The 24,005-nt window shown below is 52.4% G+C and overlaps 1 protein-coding gene and 1 long non-coding RNA gene across 3 annotated transcripts in view; one reads left to right on the top strand and one right to left on the bottom strand.

Annotated features, from left to right (window-relative positions):
- Positions 1-8,070: 8,070 nt before the first annotated feature.
- LOC142858542 (uncharacterized) lies at positions 8,071-14,346 on the bottom strand. The gene is made up of 3 exons (XR_012912036.1): positions 14,221-14,346; positions 13,263-13,326; positions 8,071-8,193 (listed from the first exon to the last, which is right to left on the bottom strand). It is a non-coding gene; the product is annotated as an uncharacterized LOC142858542 (long non-coding RNA).
- Positions 14,271-24,005, top strand: part of Cdk18 (cyclin dependent kinase 18) — a 25,082-nt gene continuing 15,347 nt past the window's right edge. For both annotated transcript variants that reach the window (XM_075987891.1, XM_075987890.1), the window contains exon 1: positions 14,271-14,403. The gene's annotated coding sequence lies outside the window, so the exon portion shown is untranslated. The remainder of the gene's footprint in view (positions 14,404-24,005) is intronic.

Here is a 24,005-nt window from a genome sequence, read left to right as displayed (position 1 = left end):
TTCACAATGATATATGGTGCCCTGTTCTGACCAGCAGGTGTACATGCACACAGAACACTGTATACATAATAAGTAAATCTGTTTTTTATAAAAGAATTTAATTAGAAACCTGGGGGTGGGAGGAGAGGGGGAAACACACCTTTAGTTTTTAATCCCAACACTCTAGAGACAGAAGCAGGCAGATCTCTGTGAGTGTGGTGCCAGCAGAACCTAAGTAACAAGTTCTAGGCCAGCCAGGGCCACACAAAGAGACCCTGTCTCAGAAAAAAAAGAAGAAGAAGAAGAAGAAAGCAAAAAATAATTTAGCCAGGTGTGGTGGTTACATGCGGGTCATTCCATAACTTCAGAGGCTAAGGCAAGGAAGATGAAAAAGTTCAAGGCCAGCCCAGGCACCATAGAAAGACTGTCTCAAAACAACAGCACCAAGACTCTCAAGAAGCTAGCAATAGGGCACTCAGCCAGGTGTGGGACCACTGAGAGACCCTGCTGAGTCGGGTCCAGTTGAGTGCAGGATGAGCCGCACTCTGAGCCTGAGAACTCTTTCTTTTCCCCTTTAAAGATTTTATTTATTTTTATTTTGTGTGTATGAGTGTTTGCCTACGTGTATGTATGAGCATCAAATGTCTGGTACCTGAGGAGGCCAGGAGAGGCCAGAAGAGGCCATTGAATCCCCTGGAATTGAGGTTGAAAAAGTTGTGACTTATCATGAAGGTACTGGGAAGTGAACCTGGGTCCTCTTCAAGAGGATCGAGTGCTCTTGCCTCCATCTCTCTAGCTCTGAGAATTACTTCTCTTTTGTTGTTTTTGTTTTGTTTTGTTTGGTCTTGGTGTTTTGAGACGGGGTTTTTCTGTGTAGTCCTGGCTGTCCTGGAACTCATGATATAGGCCAGGTTGGCCTTGAACTCAGAAATCTGCTTGCCTCTGCCTCCTGAATGCTGGATAAAATGTGTGCACCATCACCTCCTGGTGAGAATTACCATTTTTTAAGCAATCTACAGTGTGTGTGTGCCTGTGTGTGCGTGTGTGTGTGTGTGTGTGTTGAAGTGTGTGCACAAGGCCATGGGTGTCCTCCTCTATTACCCTCCACCTTATTCCTTTGAGACAGGGTATCTCACCAAAACCTGGAGCTAATTAGCATGCCTCAGGGGTCCCCCATCTCTGGCCCCAGCACACCCCAGAACTAGGGTTAGAGGCATGTGTGCGCACAGCCACTGGGCTTTTAATGTGACTGCTGGAATTTCTATCTCAGGTCCTCATAATTGCACAGCAATGAACCATGCCCCCGGCTCATGCTAGATGTTTTATAAACAAGATTTCATTTAACTTTCAAACAATTGTAGAAATAGACCACATTTCCTCCACAGAAAGCAAAGCTTAGGGAGTCAACCCAGAGCCCAAGGCCACAGGCAATCCCAAGAGCATCTATGCCAGACTCTTCTGTGGTCAGAGACCATTTCTTTCTTGAGTGACTCTATGGTCTATGACTCACAGAATCTCAGTGGGGATGGGGCTGCATCCTGGTGTGTGGCAGAAATCCACCACACTCATCCTGGAGCCCAACCTGCTCAGTCGAAGAGGAAAAGCACACCTGCTCTGGATAGACACTACTGCATGACGCGAGTGACAGAGAAAGTCACTCGCCTCTGCTAGCCTCCGTCTTCTCATCCCTAAAATAAAATTACAGCATTTGTTTAGCCCTCGGGGTAAATGTGACCTGCTACATCATTGCCATTCGCACCTCTTCTGGGCAGCCCCTGAGCTCATCTCCCAGTCTGCACTGTGGCTGTCCAGCCCTTCTCTGATCTGTTCTCTCTCTGCTCGCTTCTCCTCCAAGTGCCGAGTGCCAGGGAGTTAGCTGCGGATGCCTCCTGGATTTCAAGGGTTACTGCTACTCACACCAGCAGCAAGGTGGCAGCGGCGGCGGCGGGGGGGGGCGAATAAAAGAAAATGCCAGCCGTGAGGGAATGAGGGAAACTGGCCATTGCTGGATTCCTTTTTTTTATTTGTTTGTTTTTTCAAGACAGGGTTTTTCTGTAGCTTTGGAGCCTGTACTGGAACTAGCTCTTGTAGATCAGGCTGGCCTCAAACTCATAGAGATCTGCCTGCCTTTGCCTCCCGAGCGCTGGGATGAAAGGCATGTGCCAGCGCCTGGCCCATTGCTGGATTCTTACCAGCACCGCAGTCCTCCCTTCTGAGGAGGCAGCTGCCTGCCTGTGCTCATGGAGGGCCCTCTTTTATTCTATCACTCAACAAAACTCTCACCCAGGTCCCCGCCTTGCCCCTCGCCTCCTCTCAGGGAAAAGAGGCCAATCCTTTCTTGTAGGATGCCTCCTTTTCTGGAAGCTTCCCTCTGGGTTCCTGGTCAGGACTGTTCTGGGTGGCTTTGGGTCTCAAGAGGGTGGTTTGTGTTTCTGCTGAGCCCTGCCTTGAAATCCCTCCTCTGTTCAGCCTTCTCTCATTCTTCTCAGGGACAAAGATCCCCCTCCAGACTTTCCTATCCTGGAGGGAAGAGAAGGCAAAGGGGTGGGTGGAAGGAAACCTCACCTGTGAGACCTCCCGCCGTTCCAGAGAAGAGAGAAGCCTGGCCCACTGACCTCCAGTTGCCCGGATGACGTGTGCTCCTTCTATCTCTCCAGGAGTAAATATTGGCTTAAATTTATTTACCAGTTGTTTAATTAAGAGCAGTCAGTCATGGCTCATGAGTGGTAGGGATCCTGGGAAGAAATGCTCAAAGAAAGCAGTGCCCACGGGAGCTGTTGTGTTGGCAGGCTCCCTGGGCCAACAGTAGCTCTGGGGAAGTGCAAGCCACAAATTCTTTCCTTGCCCTGGCTACATGAGCCTCTGTCTGGTGCCACCAACTTGTGAGGCTGGGCTGGGTCCTTGGAATGCAGGCCTCTGGAGGGGCTGGTTTCTTGCCAATCCATTTGGCACTTGTCTGATTCAGGACGGCCTGGTATTTTAGGTATTGTACCCGGTCACGCCACCATTGTTTGGTCACCTGTTAGTGACCGCACATTCAGATATGCCTGAATCATTCAAGCAGAAGGTCTGTGGACCAAGCTGATCACTCAGATCCAGTGAGTAGGTCTGGAATCTGTCGCACCTTATAGCCAGGTTCTACTCCAGGGAAACTCTAGGGGCTCACAGTACTGGGTCACGTGGCTCATCCCGGAAGAAACCCGATATAAGGCTAGGCCTTTTCCTCTTCCTCACTCCTCAGTGCCCTGTGCCTGTCCACTGTGACCCCAGATGCTGACTCCTGCTTGCCCCTCCCTGTTCTACAGGCCCTGTGATCACTCAAGCCACACCTGGCTGTGCTGGGGCCCCAGGGGCTCCCAGGCTGCAGGAAAAGGGGAAGTTGGCCTGAGAGGAGATTAGGGAAATCAGCAACAACTCCAGACTACAATCTTCCCAGGGCTGGGTTCATTTGGGGTGACTGCAAAGACACCCTGCTGTCTCTCTAATGCTGGGCCTCAGACAGCAGCTTTCCCACTGGCCCTCGGTACATGTCTGGCTGGACCCAGCCCTGTCCGACAGCTGGGACTTGAACAAGTGGTAAGGGGACACAACCTGCCTAGGCATTTTCTGGGTTGTGCTAACCCTCAGAGGCCATGACTCATGACCACAAGGCTGTTTGTACCTCTCCATCCCCAGTTTGGGGGTGGGGGGCAAAATCAGCACTGGCATGGTGCCAAACAGAGCCAGCATCACTTTGGGGAGTGGCCGGGCTGGAGAGGATTCTGAGCACTTCCTGGCTGTAACAGCAGAGACAAATTCCTGGGCTCTGGCTAGGAGCTTTATACAATCTAGTGCTTCACTTTAATTTAAAATGCTAGCTGAGCTGGGTGGTGGTGCACACCTTTAATCCCAGCACTCAGGAGGCAGAGGCAAGTGGATCTCTGTGAGTTCGAGGCCAGCTTGGTCTACAAAAGCTAGTTCCAGGAGAGGCTCCAAAGCTACACAGAGAAACCCTGTCTCAAAAAAAAAAAAAAAAAAAAAAAAAGCTAGCCACAGTCATATCTATTATTTCTACTATAGAGGACTGGAAGCCCCGATCCTGTCTGTCCCAGTAAACTCACCTTCTCCCTTAGGCTGGACAGCTTTCTTTTTTCTTTTCTTTTTTTTCTTTTTTTCTTTTTTTTTTTTTGAGACAGGGTTTCTCTGTAGCTTTTTTTGGTTCCTGTCCTGGAACTAGCTCTTGTAGACCAGGCTGGCCTCGAACTCACAGAGATCCGCCTGCCTCTGCCTCCCGAGTGCCGGGATTAAAGGCGTGCGCCACCACTGCCCGGCGTGGGCAGCTTTCCTTATAGTTCTGTTCTTCCCATACAACTTGGCATCATACAGGCCCAGGAGGCTCAGACAGGAGACCAGAAAACTCGGGGTAAGGATGGGGAAGAGGTACTTCCCTCCCAGCCCAGGCTGCTGCTGGCCTTCCTCCAGCCCCATACCTTACCCTGGGCAGCGGTATTTGCATAGGACTGCTGGCCTTGTTCATTCCTCTATTCTATGGCTAGTGGTCACGGCTGGCTGGAGCCATGAGGGCATTTATGCCAAGCTAATCGCTTGGTACCTCCCCGCTGTCCAGTCAGCCGACCACTCTGTCGCTATGGAAGCCTCTCTAGTGAGGGACCTCGCCTGCCAATCCATTTCTCCTACCACACATCTGCCTCTATGCCAGGTGGACCTGTCAGGCAGACACGTCTCACACAGCTCTGGCCAGAAGGCTCTGAGAGTATCCCAGCTGACTCTGTCCGTCACTGGTATGCATGCATCTTTCAGTGGAGTGGGGAGGGGGTGAGGGTGTGTGTGGGTGTGCATAACTGTTCTAGAACAAACGTTGAGCCAGGATTACTGTGTGTACGTGTGTGCGCGCGCGCACGCGCATGCCCTCAGGTACATGCCATGGCACACGTATGGAATTCAGAGGACACCATGCCAGGGTTGTTGACTGAGATGGATACCAGGAGATTAGTTTACATGAGAAGGGTTTTCACCTACTGAGCCAGCTCAGTGTCTCACCATGCCTCTTTCTAACTCACTTCCTAAAGTCTACCCTCAGAATCCCCTGGAAACCAGTGTGTCCTTGCTGGCTTTGCTGAGTTCTGGATAGCCATGTGGCAAGACGTGGGGCTCCCTCTGTTTTACTTGATCTCCCCAAGTCTCCTAGAACCCCATAGTCATGGAGGGCCAAGCTGGAAGCGCATGATTCTCAGCTCGAGTTTCTCTTGCCTGGAGCAGGGGAGGCAACTTTGTTGTTTCCTGAGAGGGGGTTAGGAGGGGGTGAGGTTGGGGTTTGGGGTTTAATTACGGAGCAGGAACTTGGCGGTCAGGTGCTCCCACAGGGCATATGGCACCTTCTCGCGGCACCCGTCTAATGAGATGGTACCAGGCGGTTGGCAGGTGGGCTCTGTAATTTAAGGGGCCTGATTGCAGTGGCGGTGAGCGCCTTTAGCTTCATCAGAGCAAAAGCCTCTTTGACTTTTTCTGACTCAACTGAGGGGTCGGGGGGTTGAGTTCTGGTCTCTCTCAACGTGTTGCAACATGGCACGCTCTTCGGTGGCCCAGTGGGTGAGTTCAGCGGCCTCTAACTCCACGTGGCTGTTTAGAGCAGTGTCGTGTTTGGACACTGTTTGGCACAGGATGACGCAGAGAGGAAAGTCAGGATCTCAAATGCATCTCCCGACAGTTCCTCCTCCGCACCTGCCTCAGAAGCTGCCACATTGTATGTGGGGGGCGTCTGTCACCTACAGGGGGAAGCTCTTAGAACCTTCCGAGACCCTCAGAAAAATTTTCTCTCTGAAAACTGACAACAGCTAATGATTCCCCTCATTAGTCTGCCACTAAAAGCTAAAATTCCTTCCCTGGAGGAAAATGTAAACAGCAGCAGCTCCCTCCTTCTGATGTCCCAGTGACAAACCAAACTTAGATTCCACCACAGCTCATCCAATGGGTTTCTCGGGTTGGCTCATACAGCATGGCGGGGGGGGGCTCCTGACAGGAGCACAGGTGACCCCCCCCCAAAGCAGCTGGACTAGAAGGTCTGTACCTAGCATGGACGACCTTTCCCCAGAGGTGCATGGATGAAACCCTCTCCCCTAGCCTTTCCCAGTCTGTGTACTCTGGTTCCTACCTGAGACCCCAGGCCTGCAGATAATTTGGGCAGAACTGCGTATGATTGGCTGAGAGGGTGGTTGGTTCAATGGCCCTCCCCAGCTGCCGGTGGACCACAGGTCTTGAACATGGTGGACTCTCAGGGAAATGACGGCAGTGTGGCTCAGAGGATAGAGCCTTACATATTTCAAGAACCATCCTGAGCTATCTTCAGTCACCGTCCATCCGTCAGCACATGACCCCAGAAGAATGGCACTATTCTACCCATTCTACAGACGAAGAGGCCAAGGCACAAAGTAGCAGTTTATCACACAGATAGAGCGGAAGCCGGCAGGACTGCTCTAGCATGCTAGTGTGTGGAGACTCTCTTCTTAGATGAATGCGTCTCTTGCCCCTGCATTTCATATGTCCCTCTTCCGTAGTCCATAGGATGGGTTTGTAAACTGTTTTTACAAAGACCTAAAGTCACATCTAGAGCCTTCCTAAGCTCAGGGTGTAACATTCCCCACCCTTAAGAAGTCAGGAGGCTGGGGCCCCAGGAGAAGTGCTCCACCACTGAAAAAGTAGCAGTTAGTATCTACGAAGGGAAGAAAACAAGGGAGGGCGAGACCCCAGGGAGGCCCATCCCTGAGGGCGAGAGAAATCGGGAGGCCCATCCCTGAGGTCGAGAGGACCAGAGAGGCCCATCCCTGAGGGCGAGAGGACCGGGGAGGCCCATCCCTGCTTTCAAGCTGGGTCGTCTATACAATGCAATGCATTTGTGCTTGCATAGTGCTGGCATCAGATGCAACACAAAGCCTTCATTCAGCGGGCCAGGTAACCACTCTACTGCTGAGCCACACTCCAGCCCCCAAATGAGATTCTAGATAACACATCTACAGAGAAGACCTGCCTTAATCTAAGCAGGAACCACGGTGCAAACTGAATAAAGCCTCCAGTGCCTGCCCAGCCTGTCAGTAGGCACAGGATCACTCATCTTCTGGGGACTGGGGCAGTGACCCAGGCAGTGGGCTTGGGGCCTGGCGTTAAGGAAGAAGCCATTAAGCGTGAACAGGATGTCCTGCAATTCGCTTTGTTTGCTTTCTCTGCAGGGTAGAAGGCAGGAGACAGCCTGGGAGGCTGGCACACTGTCAGGTTCCTCCTCCTTTAGGTCTGAGTGACTTAGCATCCACAATGCCCTCAGTCTTCCTTCCCCGCCCTCCATTCACCTCTTAGACTAGTACGCAGTCCTAATTCCAGACCTGCCCTGGAAAAGGTCACCAATCAGGTGATAAGGCCCATCTCACGCCAGGACTGAGAAAGTCCTGGGCAAACCAAGGCAGCAGGCCATCTACCCAGAGTTTCCAATGCTGCCTTATGGTCATTAACAGCCTGGACCTTCCGCTCCTCCCGACTCCCCTCATTGTCTCCCCTCCTCTTGGCTCTTGTCCTACCTTCTGGTTTGCTCCCCCTCTTCTCAGGTTAGCTCTTGTTCTTCAGTTCCACCATCTTGGTTCTCCAGGATCTGGAGAACCCTGTTTGTTCTGTGCTGGTTGCTGGGGCAAGACACAGTCTCTTGAGCGACTCACAACCCAGTAAAAGACACACAGAGATGGAAGGTAGAGACCAAGCCTGTCTACACAGCATCAGGGGCCGTGTGTGCCAGGGAGACAGTCACTGAGCTGGGCTGTAAAGAATGAACAAGAGTCTAGTAGGCTAGAGGGGAAGGAGAAAGCTTCCCTAGCAGGTAGGAATGAGAGTGGTAGAGTTGCACACCAGGGAGGTGGACATAGTTTTATGCACCTGGACATGCACCGTAAAAGGGAAAAAGTCAAGGGGAGTTGAGGAGGAAGGCACGGACAGGTCACAAAGGACCTGGTGTGTCACGCCTCTATGACAAAGTCCCTGCTTGAGCTTGAAGAGGCCCACAGCCCCCCAAAATGAAAAGGCTGTGCTTCTGTGGCTTTGACTTTGGTAAGGGGACCATCAGATTCCAAAGGCAGACTTGGTGACTCCAGGCCACTATCAGGAACCGCTGGAAGCTGCTGGGCAAAGGAAACCGCTGTCAGAGATCTGCTTTCAGTTACAGTCTCTGGTGGCCAACTGAAGCAAGAGTTATAAGAGGTGAAAGTCGGGGTCAGTTTCCAAGTGCAGCCCTCGGGTTTTGGCCTCTCCAGGGCAGTGAAGCACCTCTGTCTCCCACCTCCTGGTCCACCCAATACTCTCCTGGACACGTTCACAGGCTTTCAGCAGGACGTTCTCACATCTGAAACCAATACCTGGCTTCTTCACAGGCACATAACTGAGTAGATGTTTCCTACTGGACTTGAGGCCAGCTCTAAAGTGAACTTACACGATGAGTCTTAGGGTTTGGCTTACGACTTTCTAGCAATCGATCAACTCTTGTTCCCAAAAGTTTTCAAATTCCTTAAGGTTTTCTGAGAAGACGAATCTGTTGCTCCCAAGTTGGAAAGTAACTGTACATCCCTGTAATACAGGGACGAATCTTCAGCCCCATTCCAGGAATGGGCAAGCCCCCGACCCAGCTCCAAGAACTGTTCCTCTGGACCCTGCCTGGAGATTCTCTCAGTGGCCTGCCCTCCCCGCCAACCTCACTAGCATCCTCCCCAACCACTGCTCTAGTCTTGTTGCTAAGGGACACCTTCCCATTTACTCAGGCTCTGTGGGATGGCTTTGTTGCCATGGTAATGCATCAATCTGGAGAGGGAGAGGGAGAGAGAGGTAAGTGTTGGGACTGCTGCTGAATGCAGGGGTGGGGTTCTAATTTGATGATTGCCAGGGTCAACAAGGCAGGTATGTCTACCCTGCCGCAAAGCCCTCTGGGGATGAAGCTGTCATTCCAATGAAGTCTAGAGTAGTTATGCAAGGAGTGTGTGTATGTGTGTGTGTGTGTGTGTGTGTGTGTGTGTGTACATACATGAACATACACATGCCTGGGCAGGATACCTGGTACAGTGATAAAACCAGAAATCCTGAACTCAGCTGAAATCACACTGGAATGACATTTTTCTGCAAATTATTCCCTATCTCTGCACATCATTGGAAAACAATGACCAGGGATTAAAACGGGCTCTGTCCAGCCCTGTCCTGTTGTCCCCACTGATTATTAGATCTGAGGCCACTTGGGCTGAGGCATGTTGGTCTATCCTCAGGTCTCTGCAGTCCCTCTCTGTTCTCCCTGCCAAGGACACGACTGTTGTTAGAGTAAACCTCTCTGATTGTCATTTTCTACTTCTGAAACCTTGGACTCCCCAGTCTCAAGCAGACAGCTTTGCAGCTTGTCCAGCCTATGGGAGCCTTGTCCCATAGGAGATATGGACATTCCTACTGCACCATTCTGCTGAAGAGAAAAATTGAGACTGGGCCCTGGATAACTAGAGTAAGTCTTGCATCTTTATGGAAGGCTTGGGTCTCTAGCCTTCCAAGGGTCCCTGAAAGGCTTCTGGAGGCCACCTACATGTGTGTGTGTGTGTGTGTCTGTGTGTGTGTGTGTGTGTCTGTGTGTGTGTCTGTATGTGTGTGTGCATATGCGCACGTGCTCACCAGAAGAGCTTCACAGCCAGCCAAGCTCTCCCTGTAGCCTTCTGGGGAAAGAAGTGGGACAAGCTTGAACTTTGGGTTTACAGAAATTATTCAAATTTGCTGCCCACACAGTCTGTGAGGGAGAGCAGTTTCCAGATCCCCCACATATCCCTCAGGCACCTCAGGACACCATCCTATCTGCAGAGCTCAGAACAGAAAGGGGGGAGTTGGGCTGCTCCTCACCCCCACCTTTGCTGCTCAGGTTTGCCGGAATCATGCCGCTACAAGGACCACCCTGGGCCTCCCACGAATACTCCAAGTTCTCCCAGATAGAAAGAAGGGGATGCTGAAGGAGAGACCCCAGGAGTGGGGCTGCTAGGAACACTCTCAGTTGAGAGCCTGCTGTCTGATCCTCTGTGAGGATGGAGACACATGGGCTGCAGAGAAGGGAAGGAATATTGATGGGGTGTCGGGTGCCAAGTTTACATCTCTCTGAACTCACGGAGCCTCATGAGAGAGGGCCTGTTACCATCTCCTGCACAGATAGAAAACAACAAGCCAAGGTCACTCGGTCTTTGGGGCTTTACAGCCGGAGGTCTTGATTAGAGGCTAGCAGATTGGCCGTCCTGCCTTAGTGCCTGCTAGTGTTGCAGCTACCGAACTGTCTGGAGAGATGTGTGCAAGGAAACTGGCAGAACTGAGGGAGGACAGCGAAAGCTTTGGAAGGCAGTCTCGGGAGGACACAGATGGGGAGCAGATGAGGGTGTCTCAAGCGTCACATCGTCAGCTCCTATGCCTGGATGGACATGAAGTGCCCACGGCATACTCAGGACTCAGCTGGGGCCCTGCCACGTCAGACCTTCACTCTTATCTAGCTAACCCTTCTTCCCAGGGCTTTTTCTGGGACTGCTGACGCTCTGTGTGTCATTCTCTGTGTGTCTAGATACCCATTACAGCCACCGGTGCCGCCTTCGTTTAGGTTTTTGGAGACAAGATCTCACCTCTGAGTAGTCTAAGCCAGCTTCCAGCTCATTATATCCTCTTGCCTCAGCGTCCCCAGTGTTGGGATCACCACGCCAGCTGAGACAATGACTCTATTTTTTATCATTATTTTTATTATTGGTACTGGAAATTGAATCTAGGGCCTTATGCCTGCTATGCAAGCACTCTACCACTGAGTTATACCCCTAGGCCCTTTGTATTATTTAGACACCCAGACTGGACTGGACTCCACATGTAGACCAGACATGTGTTGAACTTTTCATCCTCTTGCTTCTTCAGCCTTCGGACGAGCTGGGATTGCAGCCCTGAGCCCCGCTAAGACCTTTCGAAATCGCTCCCTTTTAAAAGGGGTGACTTCAAAATTCTGAATGGAACTCCCGAATGGAGATGGGATGATTTGACCGTCTTGAGCCAGGCAACTAGCCTTGTATTGTTTACGCTGGCTGTCATTGTCCTTTGTCAAGGGATGCTGGGGCAGAATAAAGCTGCTGTCCTCTGCCCCAGCCAATGTTGTCTCGGCATGTGACAGTCCTTCTGCACGCCTCTCTCCCAGCGGACAATGAGTCGCACGAGAATGGGCTGAGCCCAACGACCCAGCATCTTACATACAGCAAGCACTTCAGGAATGTTTTTTGGGTAGGCAAAGGATGGTAGTTACCTCTACTGCTTACGGAGTCCTTGTGAGCCAAGCCCTGGGCTAGGCCTTTAGCATACACGATCTCTGATATATACCACAATCATAAGATTGACTTTAGTGTCTTTCTCCTATAGATTTGCCAAATTAGGCCCAAGATCACATAGTGGTCCAAAGGAGGGCTGGGTGTGAGGGCACACTGAAGAAGCCTCAAGGCCCTGTCCAGCCCATCACACTGCTGCCCCCAACCTTGACTCTCTTAACTCTTTGCTCTTGTGGCACAAACAGACACACGGTTCTGTGAGTGTTCTAACCAGCTCTCAAGTCAGGTTTCCTCTCTCCACTTCTGGGACTGTCACAGTCTATGATGGCCTCTCTTTTCACTGGGATTGGCCCCCGACTGGGATTGCCATCTCTGGCTTTGCCCCCACTAGCAGCCTTCCACTTGGTCACTGGATTGACCCAAGGTGACCTGGTGAGATGTCTTTCCTGAGATGCTCTACGCTACTCCATGTCATCCTGGTTTTAGTATCACCCCTGCTGGGAAAAGAGAACGACCCTTCTTCCCTCCCGGCTTCCCTTCCAGTAACCCTCAGCTCAGGCCGAGCACAGGGACTGTCCCTGGGCCATCCAACACTGACCCCTGAGCCGCAGAAGTGTCACAATGGGCCAGTTGCCATCCCGTGGCCACACTTCAGGGCTTGGTGGCCGCTGAACTTGTACCCCTGAGGGGACAGTAGGACCCCAGCTCTATTCTTTGCCCTCTTTGACTTCCAAGCCCTGAGACGAGTGGCGTTGCTCTTTCACCTGCTCCTAACCGTGACGTACTATGCTGTCATGGTTTCGAAAGCAGTCATTTGTTCATGGACTGGAATCTCCAAAACCTTGTTTGCTCGCTCGCTCTCTCTCTCTCCCTCTCTCTCTCTCTCTCCCTTCCTCCCTCCCATGTTCCCTTTATAAGATGGCTATCTCAGTCATTTGATACAGCAACAGAAAGCAGACTTGAGCACCCGTTTGCTTCCCTTCCCCACGCGCTCCTGGGGGAGGCTAGGGTCTGGGTTTTATATATCCTCTGTGCTCAGGGGCCTGACTACTGTTTGACATGCAGAAGATCCTCAGAAACTGCTTGTTGAGACCTTTTGATCTTACCCCCTGGCTCTCTGAATCTCTACCCTTTGGTCCCATCATCTCTAATCCCCTAGATACTTAGCCATAGTCCAGCCCTCCAGCCCTGCCTGAACTTGGCATTGCCTCCCTACTCCCTGCTGTTACTGTTCTCCTCTTCTTCCTCTTCTTCCTCCTCAACTTCCTCCTTTTCGTCTTCTTGAGACTGGGCCTCACTGGGCAGCCTTGACTGGCCTGGAACTCACTCTGGAGACCAGGCTGACCTGTGTTTTCCTCCTGCCTGCTGGGTTTACAGGCCTGGGCCACTACCCCTCATTCCCTTTCCTCTTACTTAGTCATACAGCAGGACAGACTGTATCGTCTGCCCCCAACCCAGAGGCTCTGGCTGCAGCCGCACTCTGAAGCCTTCAGCTTGTGGCAGACAGAGTTTTATAAAGCACTCGTGCCCAGAGAAATCTCTATGCCCTGGTAGAGAAAACAGGTAGCCTAGAGTTGGGAGGCCCTTTGTGGGATGTCAACCCCCCCGAGGTCACTCTCATGCTTAGGCCCTGTGTCTTCTTTCTCCTGTCTCCAGCTGTGGTTGTGACCTCAGGCCCATGTCTTTCAGAAGACTGCCCTACTCCCAACACCACACCCTCCTTAAGCCAAGAGTTGGATTCAAGGCGCCCTTCTCAAGATCACCCAGGTTGTAGAAGTCTTGTCTTCTAGGGCATAGCCCTGTGTTGTAGGACCCCTCAGAGCACAGGAAGGAAGACTAGAGGGCCCTGCCTGAGAGCACTGTCCTTCAAGCTGTTCCAGCTTTTTGATGTTGTGTGCCTTAAAGAAAAGATATTCATTTTTAGCTTATGTGTATATGTGTTTTACCTACATCTATGCGTGTGTACCACATATGTTCTCGGTGCCATGGAGACCAGAAGAAGGGGCCAGATCCCCTAGAACAGGAGTCACAGACAGTTATGACTTGTCATATAGGTACTGGGAACTGAACCTAGGTCCTCTGCAAGAGCAGTCAGTGCCCTTAACCGTTGAACCATCTCTCCAGTATCCCCCAGGGGGCAGTTGTTCTTTTGACCCCTGAAGTTAGATGGTGCAGGTAGGATGATCATTGACCTGGTTCTCATCTTGACTCCCTATGAATACCTTGCAGGACTTTGGGCCCCTTCAAGTCTCCTTTCTGGGACTCAGTTTCCCCTTGTGTAAAATGAGAACTGAATTAGCATTGGCTATCTGCAGAGCTTTTTAGATGACTCAGTTGGCCAAAAAAGACAGTTCCTCTTCACAGTGGAAGTGGAATACTGTGGGGGAAGGAACTCTTCCTCCATGACATGGAGAGGCAGAGCTGGGGGCAGGGAGGGGGGATTCAGAGACAGGAGAATGGCCCATGCCCTATGCCCTGTGCTTGAACATTAGTCTTAGGTGATAGGCACTGGGTGGGAGGGGGCGAGTTGGCACACAGCAGGTTGGGTAGGGGCATTTAGAGACCTGTCCCCTTGTAGTCCAAACCAGAGGACCTCACCATGTACCCAGGGCCAGCTTGTGAGGGGAACAGGAAGACGCACCGGCCCTAGTTTTCAGAGTGGGAGAAAGGGGTGGCCACAAGGACAGAGCGAGAGCAGGGGATTGGCAGCGGCTGTGGGCAGGGCCGGTCCGGACAAGGGCGGAGTCAACTTGTACACGTGAAAAACTCTGGCTGGGGCCGGGCTTTTGCCTTCCTCCTCCTCCTCCTCCTCCTCCTCTTCTTCCCCACCTTCCTGCACCCCTCCCTTCTCCCTCCTCCCGGAGCTCAGGTTGCAGCTTTTTTTTTGGGGGGGGGGGATACCACTCACCTTTCGAGAGCCAGGAGAGTCAGGGTCCCTAGTAGGGACCCCGGCAGGGCGTGGGGCGCGGGGCAGGTCACCCAGCCTTGGCAGCGCGGCCGCGGCGGGCGCGAGCCGGCTCGCCGCGACCCGGACACGCGCTGAGACCGCGGCGGCTAGAGAGGGGCACCGCGCCGGGCAAGCTGAGCAAAGGTAAGCTGGGCAGCCCTTAAAGGGGCCGTCTGCCTTTGCGCTGGAGAGAGCGATTCGAGCAAAATTCCCTAGCTGTTGTGGGCGATTGGCGATAACTGGGCGCGCTTGTGTTTTGGGGGGTGAAGGATGTCCTGGGAAAGCCACTCCCAAGTTCCAGGTGCTGAGGCAGAATGTGTGCCCGGCGGGGACTCTTGATCAGGGACTCCCTTTGACCCCGGGCTCTGTCGGAAGCCTACAAAAGCAAAAGTTCCCACCCAGGCGCAAGCCGGACGCTAAGTGCGTTCCTTATGGAAAGGACAAGGGTCAGGAGTCCCTGCTAACGATAGGGCCCTGGAGTGTAGGGCCGGAATGCCTTGTTGAAGGGCTTTCTGGGCTTTAGTGAACTTTCCAGCCCCAGAGGCCGTGGGTGGTAGGCCAGAGACCTGGGGCAAACCGAGGACAGGTGAAGCACGCAGCAGCTTCCAGCATTGGCTCCGTGGTGAATAAGGTCGCTAGAGAACCTGTCTCTTCTCTCTTGGGGAAGTCCAGAGAGGCAGTGACCCTCCCTCTTCATGGAGCTAGGGACAAGGATGATAGAGTGTGGAAAAGGGGGGCTGGATGGTTTGGGCTCAGAAGTCGTAGCTTGCAGTGTTTGGAGGACGCAAACCGGACTCTGAAAATGGGGTGGCTCAGAGGCCCTGTTCCACCCTGTTGGGGGACAGGCCACTGGCTTCTGAATGCCTTGTGGTTTGTTTTTTGTTGTTTTCTGTACTGAGGGGTCAGCGCCCCTCTAGGCCCCAGTGGCCTCATTTATTTCTCCCGAAGCCTTTCACAGGAGCAGGGGTGGGTGGAATTGTAGGATAAAGGCTGTCCTCAGAACCTTTTGACTTTTCCATCCCAGCTCAGCCCACAACAACCTTCCCCATCCTACCGTGCTGCAGTCTGTGGCCTGGGCCCTGTGGTTCACTACCAGCCGGCCCCCACCACATTAGATGTGAGATTCAGCATAGACACGTAGCACACAGTGAGGGTCAGGGCGCTGGGAGAGCCAAATCCTTGTATCCTGGACAGCTCATGCTTTTATCATGCCTTGGGCCTGGGATATCTTCTGGGATGTGGCCAACAGGCAACTGCGCTTGTGGGCTTGGTGTGCATAGTAAAAGACCCAGAGAGGGGTTTCCTTTGCCCCAGCCAAGCTCCTGTCTCCCTCCAGTCCCTGCTGTGTGCCAAGCAAGGTGTCACAATAATCTCATGATATTTCATGATTGCTGTTATCACCATTTCGCTAACCAGGGAACAGACACCGGGGAATGAATGCTCCCAAGGGAATGTAGAGGTGTGATCTGTCTTCTTCTAGCTGATCCCAAGCCTGCTCTCGACCCTGCTCCACCTGGGCAGGACCCACCCTGTGCTGGAATCCTCAGAAAGGGTGATTGGGGTAGTTCTCTCAGTGATCGGGCTCCCCTGTCCTGTGCCAGGCAGAACCAAGCTTTACTAGAGGGACAAGATCTGAGAAGCAAGTCAGTTCCTATCTGGGATTGTGCACAGAGGGGCTCCCTGCCCTAGGATCTAGAGGGAATGGGGCTGTGTTTTTCTACAGACTGTGTGTTCTCTGCTAGTTACTCCATCCTGCTCCCAGAGCCTGCCTGATGTGTGTCTTCTGGGTCTAGCCTCCCCCTTCATCCCTCCTCCTCCTCTGATTCCTCCTTTCCTTTCCTGAGTTTGGGACCTGGAGGGGAAGAAAGATGGCCACACCTAAGCCATTATTGGGCCCCGTGGCCTCCCAGCCTGAACTTCTTCAGTGTCCTGTGTGAAGAGGGGCTTCTGATAAGGAGGCTATTCTGTGAGTGGTGTAAGATAACACATAGAAGCCGAGTGTGGTAAGAATTGGGAAAGTCAGTCTCTCGGCGATGCCCTGGGGCTGAGTTTGGACTGAAGGTTTGTCCCTTTAGGTTGGAGAGGAGGGTTCTCTATAAGAGAGTGGGGGAGAGGAATGGAAGCATGCCAGGAAGGGCCAGCACTCTTGGCTAGGCCCGGTCAGTCAGGTAGCCATGGAGCTGCGGGACTTCAGCCTTTTAGCAGGTCCCTGCTCTGCTCCGCTGTCCACGAGGGCCTGGCTGGCTGGGTTCCAGACCTACCTGCTTAACTTCACTCCTCTGAGAATCAGTCACGTTTCTCTCCCTGGGCTTTGTGTCCCCCAGTAACCCTTTCTCTCTCCTTCCCTGGACCCTTCACCTTCGCTCTCTGGGTACTGGCTGCTGAGTAGGCACTTCCCTGTCTCAGAGGGTAGGAACTCGTCAAGGATAGCCCTGGCTCCTACAGCGGCATGTGCTTATGAGTGCACATGAGTACATGCGCGCATACACACACACACACACACACACACACACACACACACACACACTGCAGCTCCCAGGTGGCCAGAGGCCCAGAATCACTATAGGGCTGGTGGCCAGGCCTGAGCTAGCCTGTGGCACAGCAGGAGGGAGAAGGAGGGAGAAAGTGGGTGCTTTTCTGCCTAACCTACTGCCTGCAGGAAGTATCTGCTCCCAATGCTCCCAAGGCCCTGTCAGCTGAGGAGGTGGGTTTGGGAGGCAGGTCAGGGTCACACAGTTGCCCGACAGCAAGCAGGACCCTGGTAAGTCAGGACACTCTGCCGTGGGAGACATTGTCCCAAACTTTGGAAGGGACCATGGTGATACATACTCTCTTCCTGTGTATGTACACCCTGGATATACTGAATTCCCCTTTTGAGGAGGGGTCTTTCTACAAACCCCTGGCTGTCCTCAGACGCACAATGTCGACCAGGCTGGAGTTGAACTCACAGAGATCGGCCTGCCTTTGCCACCCAGCCTGCCTTTGCCACTCAAATGGTGGAACTAAAGGCATATGACACCATGCTAAGCTGACCCTTCTTTAACAAAAACAAACAAACAAACAAAAAAACCACTGTGTGTAGACCAGAGACTGATGTCAGATGTCTGCACCACCCTTTTTTTTTTATCAGAGTCTTTTGCTGAGCCTGGAGCTCACCCTCTGGTCAGGCTGACTGGCCCACCACCTGTCCTTATATTCGCCTGTTTCTGCTGCCTGATGATGGGATTTTAAGCCTACTCCACTGTGTCTGGCTTTTCCATAGATCCCGGAGATTTGAACTCATGTCCTCCCTCTTGCTGCCATTAGCTGGTCTTCCCTGGAAACAGGTGAAGCAGAAAGAATGGCCCAGAAGAGGCGGGTTGACTTGTTCGCTCATCATTTACATGTGTGTGTCTCCTGCTGGCCACTGGCACAGGCTGACTCTTAGTATAAAATCCGCCCCTACACTCAATAACTTTGGGTGAGCAATCTGCTCCCCGCTAGCCTCAGCCTCCCAGCTTTGCAGTGGTTCCTGTGGCTGTGAGGATTGCAGTGACGTCATGTCTTCCCTGGGCCTCAGCTTGGTGCCTTACCCGTTGTCATTATTGAGGGGTGGTGGTGAATGGGGTTGCTGGCCCTGCACCTGAATCTTCTCTAAAGGAAATCCTGAGAGCGCTGCTGATTTCTGCCTACACACGTTATACGCTCCCTCTTTTGTCTGGGGAGTCCCTTCAGGAACCAAGCCTTACTTTCCTCTGGTGACAGCCATCCAGCCAAGGAAACTCTTGCAGTGTGGACAGACCTAGGGGACATAGCTGTCCTTTCCATGTGCTAGTGGGATTCACTGCCAGGAGGCAGGTGTGTGGCTGGAGAGCAGGGTTTCCAGACTAGCTACAGCCAGCCAGGAGGTCACAGAGCTTTCCCCTGATTTAACTGTTGCATTTGAGCTGGGTAGCATTTTCTGAGCTGATTCTCTAATGCGGCTTCATCACCAAGCCAGGCAGGCAGAGTGTGCTGTTGGCTTCCTTGACAGTGGTACCCAGTAGCTGTGGGGAGCAGAAAGGACATTGAGCTCCATGTCACAAACTCACTTCTGGTCTCAGCTCTGCTCTGTCACTCTCAAGAACCTTGGACAGAAAACTGGCTTGCTTGAGACATAGAAACACAGTCCACAGATTCCTACACCCCGTCAAGCCCCATTTTATGCCACAATCTTTTGCTGGTGAGACCCCAGCAGGGTCTTAGCCTTGTGACCCTCCAAATTTCACAGCCCAGAAACTTCTTTCCACTGAGTCTGGGTTCCTAGTCTTTGCCATGGTTCAGAGAGGCAAGGAAGCTCCAGGAGCCTCATCCTCCAGTCAGGTAGGAGGAGAAAAGTATGAGCAAGGAAGTAGATGCAGGATTCAAATATTGTATATATTGGATATTCAAAGGCAGGGGCTATAAGGTACGGGCCCTTTTCAGATCTCGCCTACTATGAAATAAGAATAGTTTTATTTGTTTGTTTGTTTATTGAGCCAGTGTCTTTGTGTTTCCATGCTAGCCTCGAACTCGCTATATAGCTGAGGGCAGCTTGAAATTCTAATCCTCATTTCTCTTGGCATATGCAACTTCGATAGTTTTTGTAGTACTAGGATTGATCTCAGGGCCTCATGCATGCCAGAACTTTGCCCACTGAACTTTATCTGTAGGCCTGATTTGACTTTTCAAGACAATGTCTTGCTATGTAGCCCTGGCTGGCCTGGGACTTGTAGACCAGGCTGGCCTCCAACTTGTGACAATCTTCCTATTTCTCACTCACGAGTATTAGAATTATAGCCATGTGCTACCGCTCCAGGCCTAAGAGATGTTCTTAGGGTTTTTTTTTGAGTGGTTGGGAAAAACTCAAAAGAATGTTTTATGGCACTTAAATTTGTAAAATTGAGATCTTAGTGTCCTTAAAACTTTCCTAAAATGCAAGACACAATCATCCTTCACAAGAGTGGCATTGCATGACTGCAGCAGGGAACGGAACCCAGGAGCCTGGGAAGAGTGGCTGGCTGTCTTTTTACCGGAAAAGCTTTCTGACCCTTGCTCAAAATAATCATGCTATTCCCTGGGCCTTGCACTAAATTGCTCTGGAATCTCAAGCTAAAAATACTCTTTATTTACAAAGAGGTATGGCTGTTTCCTTGCTAGGTAAGCGGTAAGTGTTCAGTATGGGAATGGTAGAAGGCACAGTTGAGGGGCAGTGAAAACCACCCAGGCGACCACTCATGGCATGGGGACCAACTGCCCATTCTCCACCTGCTGCAATGGTGTTTGTATATGCAAGTGGGTCGGTGCATCTGTACCCTGACATGCAGCTTCCCTGGGTTGTACACAGCTGCCCTTTTTACTTGAAAATGCCTCTTAGACTGGACTCATGGGAGACATTGGGCCAGAGGTTCCTGGTAGATAGTCGGCCCTTGCATGCCGAGGCCCAGGGTTGAGGGGGCCTGGAGCTGTGGGTCTGAGAGTCACCAGCACGGGGGTTGTGGTTTCCACCCCGGGAGAGGATGAGATCACCCAGGAAATCTACTGTAGAGGGGAAGAGCAAAGGGCCAAAGAGGGAACTTGGGGTGTACTGTCATTCAGGGACAGGTGAGGAAGTGAGTTCAATAGATATAAGGGTGGGAGGGAAGCAGGGGGGGGGAAGAAATGGAGGGGACCCGGGAGTTGAGCTGTTATTGAGACCAAGCAGCACAAAGCATGGGAGAGGGCCTGGAGCTGAACATGAGCTTGTGAGCCCAGGAAGCGGAAGGGAGCCCTCGAGGGGCCTGTGACCTGGCTGGTGAGTGACACTGACAGGGATATTTAGGGAACCATGGAACAGCCAGGGCCACCCAGAGGCTCTCTAGAGGAGGCATGGGGGAACCCAGGTCAGGGTGGTCACCTGGGACAGTCCCAAGGAGAGCCTGGGACAGTCAGTGAGCCTGGCAGTGGTTGTGGGAGTGGCCAACCACTCTGATGGAAACAGGGGCCATTAGAAGAGAGTGACCCATCAAAATGTGCCTAGGGGTTAGTGTGGACCAGGCTGGTGGGGGTGGAAAACAAACAGGACCATGGCTAAAGACGCCAGGAAATTCCCTTATATACTCACTCCCGGCTTCTAGGACTCTGAGGTCCCGTGGGACACTAGCGTTCAAAGGCCCCTGCAGTTCTGCGCTAAAGTTAAGCATGGAGACAAAAACATGAGACGCTGCGGTGGTGGTGGTGCACGCCTTTAATCCCAGCACTCGGGAGGCAGAGGCAGGCGGATCTCTGTGAGTTCAAGGCCAGCCCGGGCTACAAGAGCTAGTTCTAGGACAGGAACCAAAAGCTGTGGAGAAACCCTGTCTCGAAAAAAAAAAAAAAAGAAAGAAACCCTGTCTCGAAAAACCAAAAAAACAAAACAAAAACATGAGACACCATGAGCTACCAGGGAAAACCAAAGGGGCCGGAACTCGATGTCCTGTGTTTCTGCTGTTTGTTCTGAAGGTGTCGGTGGCAGTGTCTGCAGATGTAGAAGGAGGGAAAGCAGCTGTGCCTTTAGGGCTTAAGGAAAACCTCAGATAATTAGAAAATACACAGACTTATTTTGAATTGTCTAATAAGAATTACACATGTTTTGAGGACGCGTTGTGATGTGATGTTGCATGTAGCCGTTGCCTAGTGATTAAATCTGGGTATAACCGTTACTCAGCGGTGGGAATGCTCTGAGTCTTTCCTAGCCAGTTCCAGTCTCCATCCTGTGCGCAGCAGCAGGATTTACGCGCCCTGCCCCAACTCTGCCCCAGCCCCGGGACCCACCATTCTGCTGTCCTTCTCCATAACAGCAGCTTTCTGTGTGTCTCTGTGTCTTGTCTTATCCACTTGGCTCGCCCATGGCCTAACCGGCAAGATTTCCTTCTTAATGGTTAAATAGCATTCCCGATTTTAAAATCCACGCACGTGCCCTGGGCACCTGACTGTCGTGTTTCGTGGGCGCTGAGAATAACACTGCAGGGAAGTGGCTCCTCAGACAGCTTTCCCTTCTCTTGGGTATACACCTCGCAGCAGGATTGCGGGGTCACAGATTTGAGGGACGTCTGAGGGAGGCCCTTTAAGGTGGAGGGCCAGGAGGAGCAGGAGAGGACGAAGAGAGCTCTGAGTGGGAGCAGAGGGGATGGGAGATGGAGGCTGGGCCTGTCCTGCCCCTGCTCCCGGCTGTGGCGTGGTCACGTACTGACTGCTTCTCAGGGAAGTGGCACTTTAGTTGAGTTTGGGAGTGGTTTTGCCGAGAGAAAGATTGAGGAAGGCCCTGTCAGCCCCTATAGATGGTTTGTTCTGTCTACCAGGCCCAGAACTGACAGAGGAGAGAAGGCAGCTTGTCCTAACTCATTGCCAGGAAACCCAGAACCTCCTTGCAAATTACAGGCAGACCTTAACTGAGTACCACTCCCCCTTCAAAAGAGAAAACTATTAGATTCTGTATGTGCAGAGGTCCCTGCGCTCCGAGAAGCCAGAGGGTAAAGAGGGACATCAGGAGGGCTGAGGTGACCACATGGAAGGCTACAAGTGGGGTTGGAGCCAGGGCTGTGCCTAGCGGAGCACTTGCCCTGTGAGTCTCTGCTATAATCTGCCTGCAAGAGATGGGAGGCTAAGACGAGGCCCCATCCCACAGCCCTGGAAGCAGCCAGATGCATTTGGTTCTTTTCACTGTCCGCCCTCATTGGAACACCTCCAGATCCGACACTGTGTGACTTCCTGTGAGAATTTCTGCTGGCCAGGAAGCTGTCCTTTCTGCTCCATCCTCCCATCCCCACAGCCATAGATGCAGACGAGGAGGGCTAGGGCATAATGTAAGACTTGTGCCCAGCCTTTGCGTGTTCACGGGTGACTCTGGGCAGACCATGATCGTGGGGTAGTGGTGAGTTAGACCCGGCCCTTGTCTGTGCACAGACAAGCAAGGGCAGTGAAGGATCAGACAGCTCCTGGGCCGAGTCAGGTGCTCTGTCTGCCAGGTGTGCCAGAATGATATGGTGGGGACCCCAAAGTCCCAGGCTGGAGGAGATATTACTGGGGAGAGAGGTCACAGTTGACCTGGGTCTGGAGGGTCAGTAGCTAGCTCTCCTCTGGTCCCGGGTCCACCTGCCACTGCAATCCAGTTCCCTTTCTAGCCGCAGAGAGCCAAGGAAGAGTGTCCAGTGTTGGGGAGCTGTACAGCTTATTCTAGGGTACCCAAGGAGAGAGCAGGGCCAGGCTAGCCCTCCTGTGACCCTACCAAGGGGATGATAAGCCTAGAAACAGGTCTCTGGCTGCCTGAAAGAGGTAGTAGGAAAGACAGCAGTCCCTGACTGCGTGTAGCAGTGGGTCCTGGAGCTCACATTTGACCAAGGTACCATCTTTGTCCTTGAGGAGTCTAGTGTTTGTGTGTATCTAGGAAGAAAGGCATTTTAAGCACTGTGACTTGGAGCTCAGTGGGCTTCTCACTCCCTTGTTTGTTCCTTCTGAGGAGCTGCTGAGTCCAGGCACTGCTGTGTATAAGGGAAACACTGAGTGAGGAAGGCCTCATACCTGTCCTGACCAACATCAGGCGTGGTTCTGAGTATATGCAGGCTGCTCGGATGACAGCAAGGGAAAGCCTCTCGTTTACCCTGGAGGAAGGAGGTGTGCTCATGTATAGCTTCCCCAGGAGGTAGGGAATGAGGAAGAGCATTCCAGAAGGGTGCTGTATGCAGAGCAGTGGGGTTTGAGTGTGGCAAGGACCGTCAACCCTTGGAAGGGTTGGGAGCTGTTGAGAAGAAAAGAGGGCTGGATGTGGTGGCGCACACCTTTGATCTCGTACATGGGACACAGAGGAAGGAGGACCTCTGTGAGTTCAATGCCAGCCTGGTCTACATCGTGGGCTCCAGGACTGCATAGAGAGACCCTGTCTCTAAAACAGCACCAAAAGAAAAAGAGGGGGAGGAGACAAGGAATCCAGGCACCAGAGTCCTGTGTGCCAGACCCTGGAGTTTGTGCTTCTTGTGAAGGCTCTGCACACTTGAGGGATGTCTAGCATGTCAGGGCATCATGTTGGAAGCGTGCCAAGGTGGAGCATAGGTGCCCGTCATAGTAGGATTAGGAGGCAAGACTAAGTAAGACACAGGGTACCTTCTGGCTCGCACTGCCAGTATGTGTATGTTCTTAGACACAGATGGAGAACTTTGGCGATTAGGGCTCATGGCATGTGGCTCTCACCATAGGATCCTTCTGGTCAGAATGAGACACTGCCCACATTTGACCACTGAGCTACATCCCAGCACCAAAGCCAGACGAAAGACACTGTAGGGCCCAGAGCCCAACACTTAGCCTCCAGAGCCGGCTTCCTCTAGGCTTTGCCCAGCTTGGTCCCAGAAGGCCTTCTCCTGTTTCCTGCATTCCAGAATCTGTAGGAATGTTCTTTGAGTTCAGTCACTGTCCACAGCATCTGTTCCTTGGCACAGTGACCGCAGGCCTGTCTGTCCTCCTCAGCTCTGGCCACCCTGAAGGATCCAGACCCACGGCTTTTCTCATCCAGCTGGGACAGGGTGTCAGTGAAGCAAGTTCCGGCTGCTGCTCTTGCCCCAGGCAGCAGGGGCAACCAGCTTCCCTGTGCCTCATCCTCCCGTAGGGCCTGGTGGCTGGCGAAGGATGATGGGATCCGCCAGCTCCCTCAAGTACAGCTTTCCCTGAAGGTGAATGCCTTTGAGTCCCTGCTTATGACATCTGCAAACTTGGTCAGCTGTTGCCTCTGGTTCTTTGAA

The sequence above is a fragment of the Microtus pennsylvanicus genome, chromosome 10 (genome assembly GCF_037038515.1).
Source record: "Microtus pennsylvanicus isolate mMicPen1 chromosome 10, mMicPen1.hap1, whole genome shotgun sequence".
In the NCBI taxonomy this organism is placed as follows: Eukaryota; Metazoa; Chordata; class Mammalia; order Rodentia; family Cricetidae; genus Microtus; species Microtus pennsylvanicus.
The sequence above is the reverse complement of the archived record's forward strand: the minus strand, read 5'-3'. Positions and strand labels throughout refer to the sequence as shown.